The sequence below is a fragment of the Neophocaena asiaeorientalis genome, unplaced genomic scaffold, assembly GCF_003031525.2.
Source record: "Neophocaena asiaeorientalis asiaeorientalis breed wild unplaced genomic scaffold, Neophocaena_asiaeorientalis_V1.1 scaffold154, whole genome shotgun sequence".
Lineage (NCBI taxonomy): Eukaryota > Metazoa > Chordata > Mammalia > Artiodactyla > Phocoenidae > Neophocaena > Neophocaena asiaeorientalis.
Genome location: NW_020172982.1, coordinates 1,756,274 through 1,769,377, shown reverse-complemented (window position 1 = coordinate 1,769,377; position 13,104 = coordinate 1,756,274). Strand labels below are relative to the sequence as shown.

The 13,104-nt window shown below is 37.8% G+C and overlaps 1 pseudogene; it reads right to left on the bottom strand.

Annotated features, from left to right (window-relative positions):
• Window positions 1–533: 533 nt before the first annotated feature.
• Window positions 534–2,616, bottom strand: LOC112397767 (centromere protein U pseudogene; annotated as a pseudogene).
• Window positions 2,617–13,104: the final 10,488 nt, after the last annotated feature.

The window sequence follows — 13,104 nt, the reverse complement described above, 5'->3', positions numbered from 1 at the left end:
TGACGTGGAAATACTTAGGTGTCAGACGTGGTTTTACCCACTGGACAGAATGTAGTATGGGCCATGTGTTCATCACCAATTTTTGAATATTTCCTGTGCACCAGGCATTGTGTCAGATGCTTAGTGATTCAGAAGCATGTGAGAGATGACCCTTGCCTTGAAGAAACTCTTTGTCTAGAAGGAGCAATAGACAGGTCAGTGGATAAGTGCAACCAAAGGCTGATAAATGGAAAAATGGAGCACACACATACACAGATGGGGCAGCACCAGGGGTTAATCAGCCTGGTAAGGGGAGAACAATGTCCTATCTAATTGAAGTGAGACATCTAGAAAGGAAAAATAACATGTAAAAAATTTTCTTTTCAGAATACAGTTCTTTAAATTGCTTTAGTAACAAGGTGTGGGTGTGAAAGGCTGGCAGTGGGGAAAACACAGGTGTGAGGTCTGTTAGCTGTAGTCTCCAGTTACTCAGGTTAACGTACAGTTGCTGGAGTGCTGCTCAGAGGCCCAAGTGGGTTTTGGAAAGCTTTCAATCACAAGCAACCATGAAGGTAACCGCAGACGAAGGGAAAAGATCTAAACATCTCTGGGCTTCCGCTATATCTGTGAGGGAAAAAAAGGGAAGGACCAAAGAATTTGTATACGTAGAATTTTCATGGAAGAATACATTATTTCTTTTTTTTAATTGAAATATAGTTAGTTGATTTACAATATTGTGATAGTTTCAAGTATACAGCAAAATGATTCAGTTATACATATATATATATATAAATTTCAGACTCTTTTCCATTATAGGTTATTACAAGATATTGAATATAGTTCCCTGTGCTTTAAGTAGGTCCTTGTTATTTATCTATTTTTCATATAGTAGTTTGTATCTGTTAATTCCAAACTCCTACTAATTTATCCCTCTCCCTACCCTTTTCCCCTTTGGTAACCATAAGTTTGTTTTCTATGTCTGTGAGTCTATTTCTCTTTAGAATACATTATTTCTTCATAGAGTACTTGGATTTTACCTTTTATGGGTTCTATCTACAAAAGGGATAGAGAACAGGTGGGTAGGGTTGGTACTAAATGTGGAAAACCCTTTTCTGGCTGAAATCTGTAAGTAAGATGAGGTTTAGCTAAAATTTTCTTTGTTATTTGGCAGTTGATTTCTCAAAGAAAGGTAACACTAATACTGAAGGTAATTTCAAGTTTCATAAAATAATTTAACTGGAGACAAATATCCCCAGATCTATTTATGCAAGGAGCCACAGGCAATAACTGAGTAAACTACAGAATTTGGATGAAACAGAAACGAGACTATTCTATTGGCTGCAGCTCATTACATAGATCCTAGAAATGTTGGTCGTATCACTACTCATGCTTGTGAAAAAATGCTAAAGGGAACTGGACGTCTTAAATTCTACCTTTTAAAAATGGGTTCCCAGGCTTCCCTGGTGGTGCAGTGGTTAAGAATCTGCCTGCCAGTGTAGGTGACATGGGTTCGAGCCCTGGTCTGGGAAGATCCCACATGCTGTAGAGCAACTAAGCCTGTGCAGCACAACTACTGAGCCTGCGCTCTAGAGCCCACAAGCCACAACTACTAAAGCCTGTGCATAGCAACGAAGACCCAATGCAGCCAAATAGAAAGAAAGAAAGAAAAATAAAAGGCAAGTTAGAAAATAGAAAAAAACAAACACAAAAAGACAAAACAAAAGTTGCCTTTTCTTTTCGATATCTGAGATCATCTTAGCGTTCTTCCTTTTCAGAGTTTTCAACATCTGGATTTCTTTAAGCAGTTCGGTGAGTTCTTCTTTCAAATTAGAATGAAATTTGTTGATGGCTTCCTTACAAATTCTGAGTCTATTTTTTGTTTATACTCTAAGGGGCTGCTCTCAAATGCAGACAAAACAACTTCTAACTCCATGATGTCACTGGTTTTCTTTTAAACACCAAATAGGTACACAGTCGGAAGTATCCAAATCTGTGACTCCACTTCTTGGTTTCTTCCTTTTGACACAAAACATCTTTTTCTGAGTTTTCAGTTGACTTTCTGTTGCCAGGGTCTCTTTTTCAACAGAGAGCTCAGCACTAAGGGGTCCTATCTTTTTGGGCGTGATTGATTCAGCTGGTTTCTCTGGAAGTTCTGAAGATGCTGTAGCTGAAACAGCTTCATGTTGTCGTGTACTATGTTGTCTGCTGGTTTAACTTTTCTTCTTATATCACTTTCTTCAGTGCTTTCAGATTCATCACTAATGGGCTTGAGTTTTCTTCTTGGCTTTTTTGCACTAATTTTTACAGACTCGTTTTCACTTGCTTCAATTTCAGAAGTGTCCAAACTTCTTTGTGCTTCTTCTCCTTGAGGAGTTGAGGGGATAGATGATTCGCAGTGTTTGGAGAATTCTTCCTCATCAGCATATATAGATTGCTGTGTAGAGGAGGGTATCTTTCGTGGAGTGTGTTCTTCCTACAGTGTTCTTTGAATATCTCGTACCAGAGCACCGCACGCCCCGGCGGGGCCATCCCAGCCCACCACTCTCTCCAGTCCCCTTTTTAAGCTAAAGTATTTTGAAGCAAATACCAGAGAGCATGTTATTTTACCTGTAAATACTTCAGTAAAATCATGGCCATCTTATAGAGAATGAGCTAGTGGCTATCAGTGGGGAGAAGGAGGAGGGAAGGGGCAAGATAAGGGTAGTGGAAATAAAAAGGGTTATTATGGGATTATATTAAATTATGTGTGTGAAACTTTTGAAAATTGTAAAGCATCATAGAATTTAAAGAATTTTTCACTCAATAAAAACTATTCCATTTAGACTAGTAAAAAAAAAGAAACCATCTTTCATATCATACTTGTTGCAGATACTCAAATTATCACTAATACTCATCATTACTTTAAAATTATAGTCGTTATTGGAGCCAACACTAGATCTTGTTATTTAATTCATTAGTAATAAAGCACATATTTCACCATATCATATTATTAAAATGATTTGACAATTGTGTTTATAACTGATTTTCTTTTTTTAAACAAAAACATTTTTCACTTATAAAATGTAAAGAGTTACACAAATTTAGAAGAATAACACATGTATACATATATATTTATCTTTTTCAAAGGAGAATTTGCATTATGACCTATTACTAAATGTTGTCTGAATAATGAGCTTTCGTTGGCAAGGTTTAATCACTATTGTCAGTTTGGTTTAACATCAATATTACACCTTCTACTTTGAGTGATCATTTAGAGTAATATATAACTGATTTTCTTTGTAAATTTTTTTAAGTCTTGTATTTTAAAATATTAATATTTAATTAATATTTTTCTTAATAGTGTTGACCTTTTTTTTTTTATTGCAGTACGTGGGCCTCTCACTGCTGTGGCCTCTCCCGTTGCGGAGCACAGGCTCCGGACGCGCAGGCTCAGTGGCCATGGTTCATGGGCCCAGCCGCTCCGTGGCATGTGGGATCTTCCCGGACTGGGGCACGAACCTGTGTCCCCTGCGTCAGCAGGCGGACTCTCAACCACTGCGCCACCAGGTAAGCCCAATAGTGTTGACCTTTGTTCCAAGCCAGAATAAGGGTAGGGAGAAAAAGAAGATTTGTGGTTCCCTGGGGTTGGTGGTGGGAATGGAGATGAACACAAATGGCATGAGATTTCTTTTTGGAATGGTGGAAATGTTTCATATTAGATTGTGGTGATGGCTGTATAATTCTGTAATTTAATAAAAAGTATTGAGTTGTAGGTATAAAATGAGGGAATTTTGTGGTATGTAAATTACCCCTCAATAAAGCTGCTTTAACAAAAGAAAAAAAATCATTAAAATTATTAAAAATCATTTTAATAATCATCTATATAGGAATGAGAATAAAATAGATTATTATAGTTGACATGTATTAAGTTCTGTGTTCAGAGCTCTTTATTAAGCATTCTGTATTGTGTTGTGTCATCCTTTCAACATCCAATCAACTAGGCATAACTGTTCTCACTTTTCTGATGGGGAAAGTGAAGGTTCAAGAGGTGTAGTAAATTGCCAAAGATCACACAGCTAGGAAGTGATGCAACTAAGATTCAAAAAAATTTTTTTTTGCCTATTCTGGATCTTGTGCCCTTAACCACTGTGTACAAATGCCTCACCACTACAACATACTTGACTTCTGAAAATAGACCCACCCTTGCATGCATGAATTAACTGCTTTGCATAAGACTATTTATTCTATTGTTTAGTGCCCTTAAATAAATTCCTTGTTGACTGAGAATTTGGGGGCAGAAGGAGTACTGGCTTTGGAGTCATACAGCTTTAGGTTAGTTAGGCATAATATTCCATCACTTTCTGGTTGTGAGACTTTGGGTGAGACTCCAGCTCTGAGTCTCAATGTTCTCATCAAATCCCATGAAGATTACATGAGACACGTGAAAGCTCTAGAGCAGCTCACTATATGGAGACTGGAACCCAGTATATGTCAGCACTGTGCTTCCACTATCTCTTCCTCCAGCTCCTTCATCCCACTCTGAGTGTGCTTTCTCCTTCCCCTCCCACCATCTCTCTTCCATGCTATATTGTCAAGGCTACATTTATATCCACATATCCTAGGTTTCTCCATTTAGCATTTTTGGGGATTTAATTTCTACTTCTTTACCTTCTCCTATATACATTTAAAAATGCCCAAGCCTGGCTATTACCTTGTGTTAATTCTCATTGCATTTTTTAAATTTAGGCTATGTAACACACTTTCAGAAAGTCGGCAGGGTGTAAACGACTTATCTCATCATTTCGTATCACATTCCCTATGAGATTATGAAGTAGTATGTGCTGTATAAACCATGGCACATTTTGGTCATCACTGTGTTGCCAATTTCAATTAAGGCTGAGAACATCTGACGAATAGATGGGGGTGGCCAGGGGAGGGGAGGGGAGGGTCAGACAGGCTGATGGTCACTTGGGCAGCCTGGCATATTCTTAAAACTGATTTACAAGGCTGTTTTAATTACCTTGGCAACTCTCCGTGGGACACTCTCCAAGTTCCTCACATTAAAGTCTTCTCATCAGCAACCACCCAAATTATTATGATTAAAATGCATAAACCAGCCAGTTCTCTGCTGGGCTCATCATATGGATGAACTCTAAGGTTTTCATAGTCTGAAATGTCAAGCTGATTCTCTGGTTGCTATTGGAAACAGTTTAGATCTCTTAAAAACGCTGAATAATCTCTCCAGGTCAATTCATATTCATATTGTGAATACTGAATAAATCAAATTGGGTTAAAGAATCTTTTATAGAGAATTAAAAGGGGTTTTTTGTCAGAAATTGGTACATTATTAGTTGGCACTGGGAGACATATAAAGAGGTAGACATCTAGGTTGTATTATTCAAATATATATAGAATTAAATATAATTTTGACTTGGTTGAGACCTAGGGCATACAAATAAAAATAAGTATGTGCATACAGATATACATATGCACATTTCCAGATCTTTCTCATGCTCAAAAATAACCATATGCAAATTGTGATTTTAGGGTCTCTGAGGGAAGATCCAAGCTGAATATGGTAGTGGCCTTGCTATTACGAGACAGAGGTGTTGCAGAATAAATCAGAAATGGGGAAAGTTCCTAAAAGTTTATCTGAGGCAAAGCAAAGTGGAAATGGGACAAGACTGGCTTGGGAAATGTGGGCAGGAAGCAAGCCTGCTGGCCCATTTTGGCTCCAGGGAGGATTTTCTACCTGGGCATCGTTTCCTGGCTTCCTAAAAACACCCAGACAGATGAGATCTGGAATGCAGTTGAGTAATAGAGATGAGGAGGTAAGGGAAAGAGATGGCTTATTAGATGGCTGCATCACAAGCCGCCCCAAAACCTAGTGCCTTAAAACAACACCATTTATTGTGTAAAATTCTGTGGGTCAAGAAATCCTGGCAGGACTCAGCAGAGACAGCTTATCTCTGCTCTGCACACTGCGGGCTAAGCTCACTCATGCAGCTGTGCTCAACCGGGGCTGGGAAGGCTCTAATGTCCAAGGTGGCTTCACTCATAACACTGGGAGCCTTGGTGCTGCCTGTCAGCTGGGTTGCTTCAGTTCACCTCCACTTCACCTTTCTCTCTCTTTCTTAAATTTTTATTTATTTATTTTAATATCTTTATTGGATTATAATTGATTTACATTGTTGTGTTAGTTTCTGCTGTACAACAAAGTGAATCAGCTATATGTATACCTATATCCTCTCCCTCATAAGCCTCCCTCCCTCCCTCCCCATCCCACCCCTCTAGGTCATCACAAAGCACTGAGCTGATCTCCCTGCGCTATACAGCAGCTTCCCACTAGCTATCTATTTTACACATGGTAGTGTATATATGTCAATGTTACTCTCTCAATGCATCCCACCCTCCCTTTCCCCCTGTGTCCACAAGTCTGTTCTCTACATCTGTGTTTCTATTCCTGCCCTTCCAATACCTCCCTGAATGCACTGCTCTCTTTTCTCTCTTTTTATAAATTGAAATATAGTTGATTTATAATATTATATTAGTTTAGAGTATATAGTGCTCCAGTTCTTTTATAGATTATACTCTATTCAAATTATTTTAAAATATGGCTATATTTCCTGTGCTGTACAGTATATCCTTATAGCTTATGTAGTTTATACATAGTATTTTGTACCTCTTAATCACCTACTCCTTTCGTGCCCCTGCCCCATCACTCTCCTTACTGGTAACCACTAGCTTGTTCTCTATATCTGTGAGTCTGCTTCTCTTCTGTATATTCATTTGCTTGTTTCATTTTTTAGATTCCACATATAAGTGATATCATACAGTATTTGTCTTTCTTTGACTTATTTCACTAAGCCTAATACCCTTTGGTCCATCTATGTTGTTGCAAATGGCAAAATTTTGCTCTTTTTTTGTGGCTGAGTAGTATTACATAGTATGTATATACCACATCATCTTTATCGTTTCCTCTGTTGATGGACACTTAGGTTGCTTCCCTATCTTGGCAATTGTAAATAATGATGCTAGGAACATTGAGGTGCATGTATCTTTTCAAATTAGTGTTTTCATTTTCTTCAGATATATACCCAGGAGTGGAATTGCTGGATCACATGGTAGTTCTATTTTTAGTTTTTTGAGGAAACTCCATATTATTTCCCACAGTGGCTGCACCAGTTTCCACCAACAGTGTATGAGGATTCCTTTTTGCCACATCCTCACCAATATCTGTTATTTGTGGTCTTTTTATTGATAGTTATTCTGACAGGTATGAGATGATATCTCACTGTGGACTTGATTTGCAGTTCCCTGATGATTAGCAATGTTGAGCATCTTTTCATGTCCCTGCTGGCCATCTGCATTTCCTCTTTGGAAAAAAGTCTGTGCAGGTCTTCTGTCCACTTTTTAGTCAGGTTTTTTTTTTTTTTTTTGATATTGAGTTGTATGAGCTGTTTATAGATTTGGATATAGCACCTTATCAGTCATATCATTTGCAAATATGTTCTTCCATTCAGTAGGTTGTCTTTTTGTACTGTCAGTGGTTTCCTTTGCTGTGCAAAAGCTTTTAAGTTTAATTAGGTCTCATTTGTTTATTTTTGCTTCCTTTGCCTTAGGAGACAGATCAAAAAAAAAAACTTGCTAGATTTATGTTAACATGCTCTGCCTATGTTTACCTCTAGGAGTTTTATGGTTTCCAGTCTTACATTAGGTTCTTTAATCCATTTTGAGTTTATTTTTGTATATGGTCTGAGAAAATATTCCATGTTCATTCTTTTACATGTAGCTATCCAGTTTTCCCAGCACCAATTATTGAAGAGACTGTCTTTTCTCCATTATATATTCTCATCTCTTTTGTTGTAGGTTAATTGGCCATACATGTGTAGGTATATTTCTGGGCTCTCCATCCTGTTCCATTGATTTATGTGTCTGTTTTTGTGCCAGTATCATACTGTTTTGATTACTGTAGCTTTGTATTATAGTCTGAAGTCAGGGAGTGTTATTCCTCCAGCTCTGTTGTTCTTTCTCAAGATTTTCGCTATTTGGGTTTTTTTGTGTTTCCATACAAATTTAAAATTTTTTGGTTCTAGTTCTGTGAAAAATGTCATTAGTATTTTGATAAGGATTGCGCTGAATCTGTAGATTGTCTTGGGCAGTATGGTCATTTTAACATTAATTTTTCCAGTCCAAGAACACAGTGTATCTTTCCATCTGTGTTGTCTTCAGTTTCTTTCATCCATGTCTTTTTAAAAAAATTTAAGTACAGCTGGTTTGCAATGTTGAGTTAATTTCTGATGTACAGCAAAGTGATTCAGTTCATATATATATATAAAATATTCTTTTCCACTATGGTCACCCGTGCTATACAGTAGGACCTTGTTGTTTATTTTATATATAGTAGTGTGTATCTGTTAGTCTCAAGCTCCTAATTTATCCCTCTACCCACTTTCCCCTTTGGTAACCATAGTCTGTTCTCTATGTCTGTGAGTCTATTTCTGTTTTGTAAATAAGTTCATTTGTATCATTTTTTTAGATTCCACATATAAGTGATATCGTATGATATTTGGTTTATCCCTGTCCCTGGCATGTAGCCATTTTGAAGTCCCAGCTGAAATATTTACTAGAGCCTTATACTTTCTGGTCTTGAATTCCTATTTTTGCCTCCTTGGCACTTGAGACTGTTCAAAATTCTTCCTTCCTTTCAGCATCTTTTGGTTTAACCTCTTAGATTTTTGCTCCATTCAGTGTATGCATCCAACACAAGCCTTGGGTGGAATACCACGACGTGCCACACTTCTCTCCATTTCTTTTCTCTTTATGAACCTGAGCACTCAATTATTAGCTGCCTTAGGAGGCGGCCCAAGTTCTAATCTTTCTAACTTTGTCAGGAGCTCCATGTTTGTAGTGGAGATTCTTACACGACGCCAAGAATTTGCAAATGCTTTGAAGATAAAAATGGCTTTACTTGGCTTAACCTTTCTTGGCTTCTCAAGTCCTAATTGCCTTGCAGCTCTCTGAGCCTTCAAATAGATATTTTTTGGTATTGTATGCAATTTTTTCTCGTTGTTCTTGGAGGAAGAATTGCTCTTCCATAAGCTACTCCTTCCTATCAAGAAGGTGAAGTCTCTTATGTACTTTTTGGTACATGAATTTTACAGTTACATGAATATCTTCTGTGTTTTATCATTTCTACAAGTTTTTCTTTAAAGGAAGTTATCTTCTATGTATGTGGTTTTGTGTGTGTGTGTGGGCTTGCATATGTTTTTAGTAGTGGAGGCTTTTCCATAGGGAAGTTTCATTTTCCTTTTTGCCAGAACTCCATTTTTGTATCAGTTTTCACCTTGGTTTCTGTGACTGGATTTTCTGTATGTGTAGTGGTGCATATTGGATCTTCACCCATGGATAGAATAAGAGCTAATTTCTCTCAGGCTCTGTTTCCAACATGGCTGGAGGTGGGTGACTGATTTATGCTACAATTTTGGACTGGTGGGTTGATATTTTCTGATCTTCTTTCACTGAAGATGGACTGTTTTTCTTGTGTCTGGACTCAGTTGAGGAAATTACAGTTTGGCTCATGTGAACAAAATTGTGCAATAAATCATCATGTGTTAAAAAACAGAGCAACTCCATTGACACTTGATGAAGCAAATTTACAGCCATTATATGGAAATAGAGTTCCTTATAGAAAATAATAAACTATCAGAACATTCTATCCACAAGAGATCTATAGGCTGAAAATAGAAATACATGACAGAATATTTAGTATAGAAATTAGTGTAGTGAGCCAGAGTCCCCGAAACAGCTGCTCCTTTAACCCCATCCTGTCTGAGCGAAGAACAGACGACCTCCGGCGACCTACATGCACAGGCAGGGCCAAATCCAAAGCTGAGCCCCGGGAGCTGTGCAAACAAAGAAGAGAAAGGGAAATCTCTCCCAGCAGCCTCAGAAGCAGCGGATTAAAGCTCCACAATCAACTTGATGTATCCTGCATCTGTGGAACACATGAATAGACAACAAATCATCCCAAATAGAGGATGTGGACTTTGAGAGCAAGATTTACTATTATTTCCCCTTTTCCTATGTTTGTAAGTGTGCATGTGTATGCTTCTGTGTGAGATTCTGTCTGTATAGCTTTGCTGTCACCACTTGTCCTAGGGTTCTATCCATCCGTTTTTTTGTTTTTTCTTAAAAAAATTTTTTTTTAATAATTACTTTTTTTAAATAACTTTATTTATTTTATCTTACTTTATCTTATTTTATCCTCTTTCCTTTCTTTCCTTCTTTTCTTTCTTTCTTCCATCCTTCCTTCTTTCCTTCCTTCCCTCCCTCCCTCCTTGCCTCCCTTCCTTCCTCCTTTCTTCCTTCTTTCTTTCTTTCTTTCTCCTTCCTCCCTCCTGCAAGAATGTACAATGGAGAAAGGACAGCCTCTTCAATAAGTGGTGTTGGGAAAAATGGACAGGTACATGTGAAAGTATGAGATTAGATCACTCCTTAACACCATACACAAAAATAAGCTCAAAATGGATTAACGACCTAAATGTAAGGTCAGAAACTATCAAACTCTTAGAGGAAAACATAGGGAGAACACTCTATGACATAAATCACAGTAAGGTCTTGCTGTGACAAAGCGAGAGAGTGGCATGGACATTTATACACTACCAAATGTAAAATAGATAGCTAGTGGGAAGCAGCCGCATAGCACAGGGAGATCAGCTCGGTGCTTTGTGACCACCTAGAGGGGTGGGATAGGGAGCGTGGGAGGGAGGGAGATGCAAGAGGGAAGAGAGGTGGGAACATGTGTATGTGTATAACTGATTCACTTTGTTATAAAGCAGAAACTAGCACACCACTGTAAAGCAATTATATTCCAATAAAGATGTAAAAAAAATAGAAATTAGTGAAAGTGGGGAAATTGAAAATAAATGTAATACACATCAACATTTCTAGCTTCAAGTCATTGTTGGAAGGGGAAGAGAAGGAAAATGGGCTTTAATATATTAAGTCCTTACTACGTGAAGGTACTTTACACATTTTATTTCATTTATTCCTCAAAACAATCTTATGAGGCAAAGATTAGTTTTTCCATTTTACTGGTGAGGAAAATATGACTTAAAGAAGTAACTCACTTAAGGCCAAAGAATGTGTAAATTAATTTTGATTTGATAAGTATATATTAAATGGAAACTGGGATACAGGGTTGAAGAAGACAAAGTCCCTGACCTTCATAAATGGATGAGATACCCTTTTGGCCTCTCTTGATGTACCTGCTCTCCTCCGCTATTTTGTGTGTAGTAATCTTTTTACTTTATTTTTTTATCTTTTTTTTTTTTTAAAGATTCTTTTGTTGCAAGCTTACCCTCCTAGAACTTTATTTACTTGGTGGCACTCGGTCTTAGTTGCGGCAGGCAGGCTCCTTAGTTGTGGCTCGCTAGCTCCTTAGTTGCGGTATGCATGTGGGATCTAGTTCCCTGACCAGCGATCGAACCCAAGCCCCCTACATTGGGAACATGGAGTCTTACCCACTGGACCACCAGAGAAATCCCTGTAATAATCTTTTTAGATGGCTGTCTCCAACTCTGGGTCAAGAGTTCCTATAGGATAGTGACAGAAACACATCCATCTTTGTATCCCTAGTGCTAAATGAATTAACAGATAGCAATTGTTAAATCCAATGTTCAGATAGAGGTGGATCTTATAACAAAAGCCGTGCTGTTTCCTTAACCCATGGAGCCATGGAAAGAGGTAACATGCTGGGAAAATCTGCCTAATGAACTATGACAATGATATGTTCTTCAGTGCATGAGCTGTATATCAGCAGGGATAGGATGAATCAGGTTCACTTTGATTTTGGAAAGAGAGTTGGCTTTGATAATTTATACAAATAATTTCCCCCTTTACACCACATATCATCAGCTTTTACTGAATAACTGGAAATAAAAGTGACTGATAGTGATACAAATTGCTATCTTCTCCAAGTTGTTTTGCTTTTAAATATATTTCTCTTGTTATTTAAAGCACAATGATTTACGATAGAAAAATGGCTAAATTCTTCAATCTCCTTTAAATAGTTTTGCCCATAAATCTCTCTTTTATTATTAAAAACACAGTAAATTCTAATGGATGGTTGGTATAGCTTCCCTAGGAAGGTGTGAAATTGCTTTATCAGATTAATTTAGTAAGACTCAGTTTTTGACAGCTTCTTTAGAAGGCTATACCAGTAGATAACATACAGGCAAAGCTGTTATAACATAGGGAGCTAAATTATGGTGGTTTAAAAAAGAATTTTGTTTATTCAAGTCTCACACAAGAGTTTTGAGGTGAGTGTCCAGGTGAGGACAGCTCAGGTCCACACAGGTGTCTTTCATCTCGTGGGTTCGTCCACATCCTCGGGCTTTGTGTTCATCTGCATGGTCAAGCAGAATCTCAGGCACAGTAGACTGGGAAGGAGGGGATGTCTAGGGCAAGTTATCTTCTCTCATAAGTAACTGAAGTGTAAGTTGCACACTTTACTTCTGCTCATGTTAAATTAGTGATAGCAGTTACGTGGCTACACTTAGCTTCAAGGGTGGTCAGGCAATATAGTGTTAATTGGGTAACTCTTTCCTAAACTCTATTGTTGTAGAAGAACAGGAGAATGGATTTTGTAAGGCAATTAGCAGTGTCCACTGCTAACTGTAATCCTGGAATTGACAGGACAGAAAATGAAGTTTTGGGATGGGTTCTGGAAAATCTTTGGTATCTGTTAACCATAAATGACAATGTGCTAAGCAACTTTCAGAACTTTCATGCATTTTAATCCTGAGAAGAGTTACTTTAGCTTGTCTTGAAAAATCCCTTTTCCAATTTGGGGTAGCTGACACAATATAATCTCCATCTCTTTTTTTCTGTGAATCACTCAGAGCTATATGACTTGCCCATTGCCCAGGTGTCCAGTCAGTTGGTTGTGGATCCCAAAGCACAGATACAAGGAGTTTTGCTTTGCAAAGTGCTGAAATGATGGCAGACATGAATGACTTTCTGAGACATTCAGGCTGGGGTGTGAGTTTATTTAATAGAAATTTATCAAGTGTTGCTCATTGAAGATGAACCTTTTGACACTGGCTGATATCAAACATTCTTGCCCAGCCATTTTATGTTCTT